Source organism: Heterodontus francisci, chromosome 12 (assembly GCF_036365525.1).
Source record: "Heterodontus francisci isolate sHetFra1 chromosome 12, sHetFra1.hap1, whole genome shotgun sequence".
Classification (NCBI taxonomy): Eukaryota; Metazoa; Chordata; class Chondrichthyes; order Heterodontiformes; family Heterodontidae; genus Heterodontus; species Heterodontus francisci.
In genome coordinates, this window is record NC_090382.1 from 55,225,280 (window position 1) to 55,239,716 (window position 14,437).

The following is a 14,437-nucleotide window of genomic DNA, read 5'->3' on the forward strand; positions in this document are numbered from 1 at the left end:
CCTATTGCACCACATGATGTCACTGTAACTTGGCCAGTTAAACAGAAATGTGGTCCAAATTTACTTTCAATTAAATGTTTCACTTAAAGCACTTATGATCAATTACAAATACAAGTCATTGGCTGCTACCTCTATAAATAACCTGTTGTATGATCAATTAATCAAAACTTATTTATAATTAAAGTAACTTTCTTTTAGTGTGCAATGGTGTTCATAAAAACAATCCAAATTTTCCAAAAGAGAATCTCTTTTTTAAAAGAAGAGCAATTAATGAACAAGTACTACTGCAGATACATTCCTCTCCAAAGAATTTCTCCCTGGTCTCTTTTGTTATTGCTATTATTTAAAAACTTTCATTTGCCATTTGCAAGACTTGTCATTAGCCCGGCCCCGTTCCTTACATTCTTCTGTCTACTCTGTCAAACTTGTTATGAACATGAAGCTGCAAACCATTTACTATTCTAAAAAAAAACTATCTGGTTGATGAGTTTTTAGTTTTATTGCATTTTTGCTGTAGTAGATAGTGCATCTGATATGCAATAGGATTCTAGTCATGAGCAATGAAACAGAAAATTAAAAGTATGAATGTCAAAATGACGAATACTATTGGATTGATATTGTATATGGAGCTAAAAAAAATCTACCGGTATGATGTTTCACCCATTATATACCAGCAAATGGAGCAACTTGAAGTGTAGTTTACTTAAAGCATTGCTGGTATGTAAAGTTAAAGCGTCTTCATTTACATTTGACAATTATAATGGAAACTTGGAAAATGAAGCCAGTAATTGTTGGACTCAATACTAACATGGCAAAGAATAAAATTTGCATTGTGCATCTATATGCTTTGAAACAAATAAATGATTCCCATACACCATGAAAGTGAATACATATTTTGAATTCTCTTGGGGATTACTTTTTATAATGTTTATTATTTCAGTAAAAAAAAAATGACTCTCCGTTCCCGAGTTTACCAGTGGTAATATTTACAGTCTGGTGCTGAGAAATTCAAATGAGTGAAATCCTAGGTTTGATCCCTGTTCTGTGTTGAGATAATTCATGTCAGCTGAGGGAGTGCTGGGGATAATCCAGTTCTACTCGGCATCTCAAAATCAGAAGGAGAAAAAGTAATAAAACAGTGTAGCACTCAAATCTTGCACTAAAAACTGGTTTGTGCTATTATTCAAATGTGTGGGTCTTAATTTGTGACCTGCCTGTGTCGGTTAGGTGGAGGTAGGCAGCATGCAAATTTGGTGCTGGAACCTCATTTCTATGATTGTAGCAAAGGGCCAAGCACCTGCTATGCTGTTGGCTGCCTCTGCGCTCAGCAGGGAGCTGAGCAGCATTTGCTAATAACATGTGGTGCAACCACCCTTCTGTTCTTAAAGGCAGTCTGCCCCTCTTAAAGGGAAGCTGTACTGAATGGCAGGAGGCTGCTGCTGAATATTATTGCTGCAATTCTAAGCAAAGAAAATGGAACACAGGGGCAGAGAGAGGGCTCCAGTGTCACAGAGGTGATGCTGGAGGCTTAGTGATGGAGGTGGAGAGGAGAAACACCATAGTTCCACGGTGGAGGGAGTGGGGAGGGGTGAGGGTGGGGGGCAGGAGGCCCTCAAGGACAACCCTCAGAAGGGATAGGGAGCAGGTGGCCAGGGAGATCAATTCCCCATGTCTGGGCCCGAGCACCTTGCAGCAGCGCCACAAGAGGTCTAATGACCTCACGTGGGTGGTCAAGGTCAGTGGATGCATCTGCCCAACCACAGCAGACCCAGGAGGAAGACAGAGAGCAACATGACAGCATTGATGAAGAAGCACTGTCACTTGATCTGACACTCGCAGCCACCAGCTCAGATACTGGCACTACACATATCTTACAGACTAGTATAGAGTTGAGATCAGAATGTGCTGAGTCACTGAGCACAAGTTGACCAGGCCAGGAGAAATGAATAGTTCAATTGCTAGCTCACCAGAGGGCAAGGTCGCAGGCGAGTTTTGCGACAGGGAACTCAGATGAGGACCTCGCAGGGGTGGCATACAGGAGAACATTGATAAAGATGCACAACAAGATGCTGGTGCCTTGACAGGCCTGCCAGACAGCCCTGTCACTGTCAAGTAGCATGGAAGATACTGTCTCCAACTTAGCAGAGGGCATCACGCAGAGCTTTCCCTATCAATAGCCTCTGCTCCATTTGCGTGTTGTGCTGCAGACTCAGATGCACTGCAACTGCTGCCCTCAAACCTGTTGCATACCTTTGTGCAGACAGGTCATCAAAATCCTCGGTTTTCCCAAAGAGGATGCTGCAACATTCTCTTAGATGCATTTGTTGTAATCTTCCAAAATTCCTTAGATTCTGGAAAGGTCCCAGCAGTTTGGAAAACTGCAAATGTAATACCACTATTCAAGAGAGGAGGGAGACAGAAAGCAGGAAACTATAGGGCAGTTAGCCTAAATCTGTCATTGGAAAAATGTTGGAATCCATTATTAAGGACATTTGCAGGACATTTAGAAAATCATAATACAATCAAGCAGCGTCAACATGGCTTTGTGAAAGGGAAATTGTGTTTGAGAAATTTCTTTGAGGATGTAACAAGCAGGGTGGATAAAGGTGAACCAGTAAATGTAGTGTGTTTGGATTTTCAAAAGGATTTGATAAGGTGCCACATGAAAGGTTACTTCACAAGATAAAAGCTCATGGTATTGGGGGTAATATATTTGCATGGATAGAGGATTGGCTAACTAACAGGAAACAGAGAATCAGGATAATGGGCATTTTCAGGATGGCAAACTGTAAATGGAGTGCCACAGGGATCAGTCAACAATCTATATTAATGACTGGATGAAGGGACTGAGTGTATTGTAGCCAAATTTGCTGACAATGCAAAGATAGGTAGGAAAGCAAGTTGTGAGGGGACACAAAGAGTCTGCAAAGGGATAGAGATAGGTTAATTGAGTGGTCAAAAAATTGGCAGATTGAGTATCATGTGGGAAAATGTGAGGTTGTCCATTTTGATGGGAGCAATACAAAAGCAGAATAGTATTTAAATGGAGCGAGACTACAGAATGCTGCAAGTGCTGGGGATATGGTTCAGAAGGGCAGGGACATGCACCAAAACCTGGGAGGAGCGAGTAGCCAGGGTACAACACAAGCTGAGCATGTGGGAGCAGCGATCTCTCTCCATTACGGGTAAGAACCTGGTCATCAGGTGCGAGGCGCTCACGTTGTTGCTGTACATGGCGCAGGTCTGGCCCATACCCCACTCCTGCGCTGTGGCGGTCACCCGAGCCATTTTCCACTTCATCTGGGGATCCAAAATGGACCGGGTCTGGAGGGATATGATGTTCAAACCTCTGGATAAGGGCAGGAAAAATTTATCCAACGTCACCCTCATCCTGATGACGACCTTCGTGTGCCGCTGCATCAAGCTGTGTGTAAACCTCCAGTACGCAAACTCCAAGTGTCACTACGTGCTGAGGTTCTATCTGTCCCCGGTGTTGCGAAGGATGGGCCTGGTCACATTGCTGCGGAACGCTCCAGCCAGTTGGACTGTGCCATACCACCTATCCTTCGTGGAGCAGTTTCTGCGGAAAAACACCTTTGACCACCGATTCATCAGGCAGTGGTCTGCACGGAATGTTCTCAAGGCCCTACGGGAAAAGGAGATGGTGGATCCTGTCGGATGGTTCCCCGAGCTGACCGCCAAAGTAATTTGGCGGAATGCCTCATCACCAGAACTTTCAAACAAGCACCAAGATGTAGCTTGGCTGGTGGTGAGAAGAGCCCTCCCCGTCAGATCCTTCCTGCACGCCTGAAGTCTCACCCCCTCCGCACAATGCCCTCGCGGTGGCTGTGGTGGGGAAGAGACGGTTGCCCACCTCCTTCTGGAATGTGTCTTTGCAAAGCAGGTCTGGAAAGAGATGCAGTGGTTTTTGTCAAGGTTCATCCCAAGCAGCTCTGTAACACAGGAGTCTGTGCTCTACGGGCTGTTCCCAGGGATGCACACCGAGATAAACATCAACTGCTGCTGGAGGACTTATCAATTCGGTGAAAGATGCCCTTTGGTCTGCCCGAAACTTGCTGGTCTTCCAGCGCAAAGAGTTGCCCACGACCGAATGTTGCAGACTGGCACATTCCAAGGTCCAGGACTACGGGCTGAGGGATGCACTAAAGCTTGGGGCAGCCACAGCAAAGGCTCAATGGGGAAAGACCACTGTGTAAGGTCCCCCCACCAAGCTGAACGGATGGGCTGGATCCATGGAAAACCCTTCGAATTGTATCGGGAAAATTTTTGTTTGCTGTAAAATGTATATGGCATGAGAAATGAAATGGAAGGGTTGTGAAGCAACTCATTAGAAGAATTAGAATTGGAACATTACAGCGCAGTACAGGCCCTTCGGCCCTCGATGTTGCGCCGACCTGTGAAACCATCTGACCTACACTATTCCATTTTCATCCATATGTCTATCCAATGACCACTTAAATGCCCTTAAAGTTGGCGAATCTACTACTGCTGCAGGCAGGGCGTTCCACGCCCTTACTACTCTCTGAGTAAAGAAACTACCTCTCACATCTGTCCTATATCTATCACCCCTCAACTTGAAGTTATGTCCCCTTGTGTTTGCCATCACCATCCGAGGAAAAAGACGCTCACTATCAACCCTATCTAACCCTCTGATTATCTTATATGTCTCTATTAAGTCACCTCTCCTCCTCCTTCTCTCCAACGAAAACAACCTCAAGTCCCTCAGCCTTTCCTCGTAAGACCTTCCCTCCATACCAGGCAACATCCTAGTAAATCTCCTCTGCACCCTTTCCATAGCTTCCACATCCTTCCTATAATGTGGTGACCAGAACTGCACGCAATACTCCAGGTGCGACCGCACCAGAGTTTTGTACAGCTGCAGCATGACCTCGTGGCTCCGAAACTCGATCCCCCTACTAATAAAAGCTAACACACCATATGCCTTCTTAACAGCCCTATTAACCTGGGTAGCAACCTTCAGGGATTTATGCACCTGGACACCAAGATCTCTCTGTTCATCTACACTACCAAGAATCTTCCCATTAGCCCAGTACTCTGCATTCCTGTTACTCCTTCCAAAGTGAATCACCTCGCACTTTTCCGCATTAAACTCCATTTGCCATCTCTCAGCCCAGCTCTGCAGCCTATCTATGTCCCTCTGTACCCTACAACATCCTTCGGCACTATCCACAACTCCACCGACCTTAGTGTCATCCGCAAATTTACTAACCCACCCTTCTACACCCTCTTCCAGGTCATTTATAAAAATGACAAACAGCAGTGGCCCCAAAACAGATCCTTGCGGTACACCACTAGTAACTAAACTCCAGGATGAACATTTGCCATCAACCACCACCCTCTGTCTTCTTTCAGCTAGCCAATTTCTGATCCAAAGCTCTAAATCACCTTCAACCCCATACTTCCGTACTTTCTGCAATAGCCTACCGTGGGGAACCTTATCAAACGCCTTACTGAAATCCATATACACCACATCCACTGTTTTACCCTCATCCACCTGTTTGGTCACCTTCTCGAAAAACTCAATAAGGTTTGTGAGGCACGACCTACCCATCACAAAACCGTGCTGACTATCTCTAATGAACTTATTCTTTTCAAGATGATTATAAATCCTGTCTCTTATAACCTTTTCCAACATTTTACCCACAACCAAAGTAAGGCTCACAGGTCTATAATTACCAGGGCTGTCTCTACTCCCCTTCTTGAACAAGGGGACAACATTTGCTATCCTCCAGTCTTCCGGCACTATTCCTGTCGACAATGACGACATAAAGATCAAGGACAAAGGCTCTGCAATCTCCTCCTTAGCTTCCCGGAGAATCCTAGGATAAATCCCATCTGGCCCAGGGGACTTAACTATTTTCACACTTTCCAAAATTGCTAACACCTCCTCCTTGTGAACCTCAATCCCATCTCGCCTAGTAGCCTGAATCTCAGTATTCTCAACAACATGTTCTTTCTCTACTGTAAATACTGACGCAAAATATTCATTTAACACTTCCCCTATCTCCTCTGATTCCACACACAACTTCCCACTACTGTCCTTGATTGGCCCTAATCTAACTCTAGTCATTCTTTTATTCCTGATATACCGATAGAAAGCCTTAGGGTTTTCCCTGATCCTATCCACCATAGACTTCTCGTGTCCTCTCCTTGCTCTTCTTAGCTCTCCCTTTAGATCCTTCCTGGCTAGCTTGTAGCTCTCAAGCGCCCTAACTGAGCCTTCACGTCTCATCCTAACATAAGCCTTCTTCTTCCTCTTGACAAGCGCTTCAACTTCTTTATTAAACCACGGCTCCCTCGCTCGACAACTTCCTCCCTGCCTCACAGGTACATACTTATCAAGGACACACAGTAACTGCTCCTTGAATAAGCTCCACATTTCGATTGTTCCCATCCCCTGCAGTTTCCTTCCCCATCCTACGCATCCTAAATCTTGCCTAATCGCATCATAATTTCCTTTCCCCCAGCTATAATTCTTGCCCTGCGGTATATACCTGTCCCTGCCCATCGCTAAGGTAAACCTAACCGAATTGTGATCACTATCACCAAAGTGCTCACCTACATCTAAATCTAACACCTGGCCGGGTTCATTTCCCAGTACCAAATCCAATGTGGCATCGCCCCTGGTTGGCCTGTCTACATACTGTGTCAGAAAACCCTCCTGCACACACTGGACAAAAACTGACCCATCTAAAGTACTCGAACTATAGTATATCCAGTCGATATTTGGAAAGTTAAAGTCCCCCATAACAACTACCCTGTTACTCTCGCCCCTGTCGAGAATCATTTTCGCTATCCTTTCCTCTACATCTCTGGAACTATTCGGAGTTCTATAAAAGACTCCCAACAGGGTAACCTCACCTCTCCTGTTTCTAACCTCGGCCCATACTACCTCAGTAGACGAGTCCTCAAACGTCCTTTCTGTCGCTGTAATACTCTCCTTGATTAACAATGCCACGCCCCCCCCTCTTTTACCATCTTCTCTGTTCTTACTGAAACATCTAAATCCCGGAATCTGCAACATCCATTCCTGCCCCTGCTCTACCCATGTCTCCGAAATAGCCACTACATCGAGATCCCAGGTACCAACCCATGCTGCAAGCTCACCCACCTTATTCCGGATGCTCCTGGCGTTGAAGTAGACACACTTTAAACCAGCTTCTTGCTTGCCAGTGCCCTCTTGCGTCCTTGTAACCATATCCCTGACCTCACTACTCTCAACATCCTGTACACTGGCACTACAATTTAGGTTCCCATTCCCCTGCTGAATTAGTTTAAACCCCCCCGAAGAGCACTAGCAAATCTCCCCCCCAGGATATTGGTACCCCTCTGGTTCAGGTGAAGACCATCCTGTTTGTAGAGGTCCCACCTACCCCAGAAAGAGCCCCAATTATCCAGGAAACCAAAACCCTCCCTCCTGCACCATCCCTGCAGCCACATGTTCAACTCCTCTCTCTCCCTATTCCTCGCTTCGCTATCACGTGGCACGGGCAACAACCCAGAGATAACAACTCTGTTTGTTCTCGCTCTAAGCTTCCACCCTAGCTCCCTGAATTTCTGTCTTAAATCCCCATCTCTCTTCCTACCTATGTCGTTGGTGCCTATGTGGACCACGACTTGGGGCTGCTCCCCCTCCCCCTTAAGGATCCCAAAAACACGATCCGAGACATCACGAACCCTGGCACCTGGGAGGCAACATACCAACCGTGAGTCTCTCTCGTTCCCACAGAACCTCCTATCTGTTCCCCTAACTATGGAGTCCCCAATGACTAATGTTCTGCTCCTCTTCCCCCTTCCCTTCTGAGCAACAGGGACAGACTCTGTGCCAGATATCTGTACCCCATTGCTTACCCCTGGTAAGTCGTCCCCCGCAACAGTATCCAAAACGGTATACCTGTTGTTGAGGGAAACGGCCACAGGGGATCCCTGCACTGCCTGCTGGTTCCCTCTCCTTCCCCTGACGGTAACCCATCTACCTACTTCTTTTACCTGAGGTGTGACTACCTCCCCATAACTCCTCTCAATAACCTCCTCCGCCTCCCGAATGATCCGAAGTTCATCCAGCTCCAGCTCCAGTTCCCTAACGCGGTTCTCGAGGAGCTGGAGTTGGGTGCACTTCCCACAGATGCAGTCAGCAGGGACACTCTTGGCGACCCTTACCTCCCACATTCTGCAGGAGGAACATGATTGTATTGAAGGAAACTGACCTCCTTTGCACTGTTTGTAATTTTTGACTTGATGCTGTTTGGAACTGTTTTGTCATGTATTTTTTTTTTACAGATTTTTATGAATAAAGTATATTTTGGAAATTTAAAAAAAATGCTGCAGTTGAGAGGGATCTGGGTTCCCTCATACATGAATCACAAAAAGTCAGCATGCAGTTACAGCACGTAATTAGGAAGGCAAATGCAATGTTGGCCTTTATTGCAAGGGAGATGGAGTACAAAAGTGGTGAAGTATTGCTACAACTGTACAGAGTGTTGGTAAGACCACACCTAGATTACTGCATACAATTTTGGTCTCCTTATTTAAGGAGGGCTATATTTGCACTGGAAGCAGTTCAGAAAAGGTTCACTAGGTTGATTCTTGGGATGAAGGGGTTGCATTCATGTGAAAGGTTGAACGGGTTGGGCCTGAACTCATTGGAGTTTAGAAGAATGAGAGGTGATCTTATTGAAACATATAAGATAGGCTTGACAGGGTAGATGCTAAGAGGATGTTTCCCATCCTGGGGGAATCTAGAACTCGGGGGCAAAGTTTCAAAATAAGGAGTCTCCATTTAAGACAGAGATGAGGAGGAATTTCTTCTCTCAGAGTCATTAATATTTGGAATTCTCTCCCCCAGTGAGCAGTGGAGGCTGGATCACTGAATATATTCAAGGCTGAGCTTAGACAAATTTTTGATCTACAAGGGACTAAAGGGTTATGGTGGGCGGGGGATGGGGGGGCAGGGGCGGGTTGCAGTGGGGGCAAGCAGGAAAGTGGAGTTAAAGCCACAATTAGATCAGCCATGATCTGATTGAATGGTGGAGGAGGCTCAAGGAGCCAAACTCCTGCCCCTATTTCTTATATCCTTATATTCCAAATCCAGGAACTCAAAATTACCTGATCTGAAAGTTGGGTGCGTGGCTTTTTAAATAACACTAGTGCTGGGTCCCTCTTGCAGCTGAACACTTAATCTTTGGTGAGTGATGTGGAAATTTGTTGAATGGACCTACATGGTCCAAATTTGGAAAATGGGGACCATCAGCAGGAAGTATTGTGTGATGTTGTCATATTACCAGTTTAGTTGCTTCTGGCACTCTCAGGGGATGACCAAGCGAGCGCCTTCTCAAGACGATGTGTTGTGCAGGCTACGCTGGAAGTGGCTGCTGGCACAGCAAGCACTCCCCCGGAGAGCGATCGATTTCCATTCTATGGGATCTGAATTTGCTACCCATTTTCTTGGATGGGAGTGAGAACTGTTGGATACCGTTTCTAAAAGACACTAGTAGTGTCAGCCTTGGCTCAGTGGTAGCATTCTTAACTGAGTCAGAGCTTGTGCGTTGAAGCCCTTTTCCAGAGACTTGAGCGCACAATCTTGGCAGACATTTCAGTACAATACTGAGAGAGTGCAGCACTGTAGGAGGTGCCATCTTTCAGATGAGTTAAACTGGGGCCCTGTCTGCTTTCTCAGGTAAAATATCTCTATTAAAAGAGCAAGGAGCTCTCCTGGTCCCCGGACAATATTTATCCCTCAACCAATATCAGGAGTCAAACTGATTATCTGATCATTTATCTCATTGCCATTTGTGGAATCTTGTTATATGCAAATTGATTGCCAGGTGTCTCTACACTTCAACAGTGACTAAATTTCAAAATTATGTTTCTGCAAAAGCAAAATACGGCGGCTGCTGGAAATCTGAGAGAGAAACAGAAAATTCTAGAAATACTCATGAGGTCTGGCACCATCCATGGAGAGAACGGCAAAGTTAACAGAGTGGAATTTACCGCAGGCTTCGGGACCCCGACATTGGGACCAAATGGGAGTCCCGGGCGTGCACTTGCCAGCAGCGATATTCGCAGAGGTGGCCTCCGAATTGGCCGCCTCTACGCTCGGAGTCCTTAATGGCTCCCTATGCTGCTGGCTCAATCACAGGGCTGGCAACTCTCGAGCCTCAGCAGCCCCACCGGGAGAGTGGGATTGGCTGAGGCGGGTAGGAGACTGGGAGGGAGCATTAAATTCGAGGTGGAGGGGTAAAATTAGATCATGCAATCAGAGTGGGGGACAGGCGGCAGCAGATGCATCGTTGCAGCCACAAAGGCTGGCTTTCCTGCCCGCAGACCCCTCTTAGGGGCATGGAGCTTCTGGCTCCACTGGCCCCACTGTAGGAAGGCTGCCTCCATGGAGATGGCAGCTTTCGCTTGCGGTGCGGGGAGACACTCTGCTGTTGGCAACATGCCGGTGGGCCCACTAAATCACCTCTAGTTGGGCCCTTAATTATGTAAATTGGTTGCCTGCCTCCGTGGAGTGGACAGCCAATCATTTCCCTGGCTGCCCCTGGGAAACTTCCCCAGCAGTGGCAATGTATTGGGGAGCCATCCTGATGTGGCTGCCCACTATTTTCCTTGCCCTCCTGTCTCCAGACCTGCCACCCCGGGGCCAGGCCGGGAAACTTCAGCCCAATGTTTCAAGTTGTTGGTCGTTCGTTGGAACTGTTCTGATGAAGTGTCATTGACTTGAAACATTAAATATGTTTCTCTTCCACAGATGCTGCCAAATCTATTGAGTATTTCCAGCATTTTTTGTTTCTCCTTCAAAATTACTTCACTGAAACATGACTTAACGTAGGGCAGGAGTGGCAGCTCAACATTTCTGGTTACAGGATTTTCGGACAAGATAGAGAGGGAGATAAAAAAGGAGGGGGTTGCATTATTGATTAAAGAAACAATTACAGCTGTAAGGAGGGATTGTATGCTAAAAGGATATTAAATGAGGCCATATGAGTTGAACTGAACAACAAAAAAGTGGCAATCATGCAGCAGGGAGCGTACTATAGACCCCTCAACAGTCAGAAGGAGATAGAAGAACAAATATGTCGACAAATTGCAGAAAAAATAGGTCAGCAACAGTAGAGGATTTCAACTACTCTAATATTAACTGATATAAGCTTTTAGCAATTATAATCCAGAACAAAATTAACAGTCACTTGGACAAATGTGGATGAATTAAGGAAAATCAGCATGGATTTGTTAAGGGAAGACTGTGTTTAACTAACTTGCTTGAGTTTTTTGATGAGGTAACAGTGTTGATGAGGGTAATGCCATTGATGTGGTATACATGAACTCCAAAAGGCATTTGATAAAGTGCCACATAACAGGCTTGTCAGCAAAGTTAAAGCCCTTGAAATAAAATGACAGTGGCAACATGGATACGACTTTGGTTGAGTGACAATAAACAGAGAGTAGCGGTGAAGGTGTGTTTTTTTGGGCTGAAGGAAGGTATATAGTGGGATTCCCCAGGGGTCGGTATTAGGACCATTACTTTTCTTGATCTATATAATGATATAGACTTGGGTGTGCAGGGTATAACTTCAAAATTTACAGATGACACAAAAGTTGGAAGTATTGGGAACTATGAGGAGGACAGTCATAGATAGGCTGGTGGATTGAGTGGACACGTGGCAGATGAAATTTAATGCAGAGAAGTGTGAAGTGATACATTTTGGCAGGAAGAATGAGGAGAGGCAGTATAAAATAAAGAATACAATTCTAAAAGGGTTGCAGGAGCCGCAAAATTACAAAGAATAAGTGATTGCAATCTCTGCCTGATCTTTGTTCTCCTTCAGCGTCACTGGCCATGGAGACCGGAGAACTGGCCCTTCTGTCAGAGCATGCCATTAGCATGTGAACTGCATATCAATAATAGAAAGATAATGTTTTAATAATAGAAAGATAATGTTTTAATCTTTTTGAAAACTACAGACTTGAAATTACATAAATGTTTGTTGAAAGACAATAGAGATTGAGGCAAATTTGTGATACCTTTCGGAAACTTGAAAAAACCTCAGTGCAAAAACATTCGTTAAAAATGGAACAGTTCCCTCAGTTCTTTGGAAGAACAGCTACAGTCAACATTATGATTGCAAATGCCAACAATGAAGGTCAGTTGGGTGCTGACTCTTTCTCACATGCTTATTGTTAAATAACAGCAAACATCAGGTGACTGCATAATGACCAGCTTGCTTCTGCACTTGCATCTTTAACCACCAATGTATGATATACAGCATTAGAACCACAGAAATTTACTGCCATTAAGTCCACCATTTCTGTGCCAGCTGAAAAACAGCTATCCAGCCTAATCCCACTTTCCAGCTCTTGGTCAGTAGCCTTGTAGTTTTCAGCACTTCAAGTGCATATCCAAGCACTTTTTAAATGTGATGACGGTTTCTGCCTCTATCACTCTTTTAGGCAGTGAGTTCCAAACCCCCACCACCCTCTGAATGAAAAAAAATCTCAACTCCCCCTAATTCTTCTATGAATTATTTTAAGTCTATGCCCCTGGTTATGGATCCCTCAACCAAGGGAAATAGGACCTTCCTATACACTCTATCGGGACCCCTTATAATTTTATACACTTTAATATGTCTACCTTCAGTCTCCTCTGTTGCAAAGAAAACAACCCCAGCCAATCCAATTTTCCTTATAGCTAAAATTATCCAGCCCTGGCATCACCTTGTAAATCTCCTTTGTATCCTCTATAGCGCGATCATATCCTTCCTGTAATACAGTGACCAGAACTGCACACTGTACTCCAGCTGTGGCCTAATTAGTGTTTTATACAATTCTAGTGTAATCTCCCTGCTCTTATATTCCATGCCTCAGCTAATAAAGAAAAGAATCCTGTATGCCTTCTTAAAAACCTTATCTACCTTCAGGGATCTGTGGGCATGTACTCCAAGCTCCCTCTGCTCCTCTACACTTCTCAATATTCCCTTGCTTTGTTTGCCCTCCCCAAATGCATTACCACACACTTCTCTGGATTGAATTCCATTTGCTACTTTTCTACGCAAGTAGCCAGTCCATTGATATCTTCCTGCAGTCTACAGCTTTCTTCCTCTCTATCAACCCAACGGCCAATTTTTGTATCATCTGCAAACTTCTTAATCATGTCCCCTACATCTAAATCTAAACCATTAATATATGCCATTGTAAGCAAGGAACCCAGCACTCAGCCCTCTGGAACCCCACTGGAAACTGCCTTCCAGTCACAAAAACACCTGTGCACCATTATTCTTTGCTTCCTGCCAATTTTGGATTTAACTTGTCACTTTCCCTTGGATCCCATTGGCTTTTACTTTTCTGATCAGTCTGCCATGTGAGACCTTGTCAAAAGCTTTGCTAAAATCCATGTAGACTACATCAAATGCACTACCCTCAAGGACCCTTCTTGTTACCTCATCAAAGCATTCAATCAAGCTAGTTGTCCTTCCCTTAACAAGTCCATGTTGACTGTCCTCACTTAATCAGGTCCTTTCTAAATGACAATTAACACTGTCCCTCAGAATTTTTTTGAATAATTTGTCCACCACCGAGGTTAGGCTGACTGGCCTCTAATTATTCAGACTAACAATTTCTTCCTTTTTAAACAATGATACAATGTTTGCAGTCCTCCAGTACCATGTCTGTAGCCAGAGAGAATTGGAAAATGATGATCAGAGCCTCTGCTATTTCCTCTCTTGCTTCTCTTAACAGCCTGGGATACATTTAATCCAGGCCTGTTGATTTATCTACATTCAAACCTTTTAATATTTCCTCTCTCGCAATGTCTTCCCTATCAAATCTTTCACACTCCTTCTCCTTAACTACAATGTTTGCATCGTCCTCCTCTTCTGTGAAGGCAGACTCATAATATTCATTACGAACCATAGCCACATTTTCTGTCTCCACATACATGTTATTTGTTTGGTCTTTAATAAACCCTACTCTTTCCTTAGATCTCCACATGCTCTTTATGTATTCTATAAGCTGAGAGGAATATATAAAGTGGAGGAGTGAAATCAAAAAGGAAATTAAGGAAGCAAAGTGAGGGCATGAAAGAATATTGGCAACCAAAATCAAGGTGAACCCAAAGATGTTTTATCCATACATTAAGAGTATGAGGATAACTAAGGAAAGAGTAGGGCCCATAGAAAAACAAAAAGGTAACCTATGTGTAGGGGCAGAAGATGTTGGTATTGTTCTTAATGAATACTTTATGCCTGTCTTCACAAAAGAGGGGGACGATGCAGATATTGTAGTTAAGAAAGAGCGGTGTGAAGTTTTGGATGTGATCAACATAGGGAGAGAGGCCATATTAATGGGATTAGCATCCTTGAAGTTGATAAATCACCAGGGACGGATGAAATGTACCCCA